We start from the raw sequence: 1,934 nt of genomic DNA, 5'->3' as shown, positions 1-1,934 counted from the left end.
CTCAAAGTAAGAGTTTGAATTTCTCTCATTAAAAATTCACAAAAACAGGAAAATCACATGATCATAAATAGTGATAGGCGAGACATGTAGGTGAAGAACCATTAAAGAGTGTGTGTAAGATAACGTCGATATAATCACAAGGGATAAAGGTTCAAAGCATTTTTACCTAACATTTCGATTAGACTTTGCGTTATCCTTACTAAGGTTAAGTTCAAATTAAAATATACTTAACTATATTAACATTTTTTATTTCTCTTTTTTGGAATTAGTCTTGTCATTGTTAGAACAAGTGGAGGATTATTGTAATTTATGAACAATAAATGTCCATGGGTATGTTCCAAAATGATAAGAAAAGTGAAATTGAGTAAATACCAATAAATTCTTGGGAAATGGTCTCACATAGAAAGTGATATTCATATTAAAAACCTTTATAAAGAGTTATGTTCGTTAACTAAACAAAAGGACAAAAGAGGATAAAGTTCAACATGGACACTTTGTGGTGGTATCAAGCATTATGCCACTTGTCTTCTCCATACACCTCCTCGCCGGTGTCGACACCGCTCTGGGACTAGGTCTGAGAGCTATTCACACTCTCTAAGCGAACACATTAGCTTTCTAAGAAAAGTTCGTCCTCGTTGAAGCGAGACCGCTCAGACCAGAAAACCAAAAATAGGGCACTTCGCTTGGCGATCCCTCATCTCACCTAGGGAAATTTTGCTAAGCGGGGCTTCGACCGCACTGAGCGCGAGAGCCCAGAACAAAAACGTTAAAAATTGTGATTTCCACCATTGGAGTCCTATCAAAGCTCTGATGTCAACCCCAATCAATCCCAAACACACGAAATTCAATCATACATGTTAGTACAATATTTAAAACAATCAAATAGATACATATTAACATATAATACATCAATTTCATTAAGACTCATAACCATCTCCAACACTTTTTAACACAACCAATATGAATAACAGTTTCAAAATTAATCAGATAAATTTCACGAATTTGGCATGCAATAAGTACACGAAACTAACACAATGACATATAAATCATGAAAGAGTTTTAACAAAAACTCATCTCAAGCTCCAATCATCAACAATTGTGGAATTAGGGAAAACACCAAAGGATGAGGGCAAGGAACCCTCTCTATCCTCTTTGCCTAAGCATCAACACATGAATAGTTTCCCTCCCTTACCTTAGAAGTGCATAATCTCTTAAGAGCTTTTGTGATTAGGACCATTTTCAAGAAAACTATACCTTCTATAAGGATTATGAGAAGGCATATCATATTTAGAAGTATCAATAGCAAAAGTAACCTTAGGTTGCAAAGTCTTATCCAACTTGGCTTTAAGAGTTCTTGACTCTTTTTGCCAAATGTGACAAGTTTCACAATCAAAACATGAAGGTTTGACATCCTCACTCTTATCTTTTAGAATATCTTGCATAGATTGCCTTAGAGCTTCCATATTCTTTTCATTTTCTAAAATTTTAACTTCTAAATGAAAAAAATATCCTTTTATTTGAAGCTAGCTTTTTGAAAACATTTATGCCTTGTCTATCTTAGAAAAAAATATCCTTTTATTTGAAGCTAGCTTTTTGAAAAAAATAGATTTGACAAAAATATTTTGAAAATTTTATGGCGCAGAAGCAAGTTACAAATATCCCAAATCAAAAATCATCTAACTGAACCCGCTATCAAAAATATCGGATATTCGTATTAAAGGCAACAATATGATAATGATTCACAAATCGGTCAATAACAACTAATCATAACTAGTTGAATGCAAATTAATAAGGATAAGTCTATCTCCAATGATAATTCACACAAAAATACAAGTGAAATAATTTGTTGAACACTTAGTGTGCGATCAATAATGTTTGTAATTCTATGTAGTATTATTGTTCTAGAAATCCAATCAGAACCAAATGGTTTGTGA

Source organism: Lathyrus oleraceus, chromosome 3, assembly GCF_024323335.1.
Source record: "Lathyrus oleraceus cultivar Zhongwan6 chromosome 3, CAAS_Psat_ZW6_1.0, whole genome shotgun sequence".
Taxonomy (NCBI): domain Eukaryota; kingdom Viridiplantae; phylum Streptophyta; class Magnoliopsida; order Fabales; family Fabaceae; genus Lathyrus; species Lathyrus oleraceus.
The sequence above is the reverse complement of the archived record's forward strand: the minus strand, read 5'-3'. Positions refer to the sequence as shown.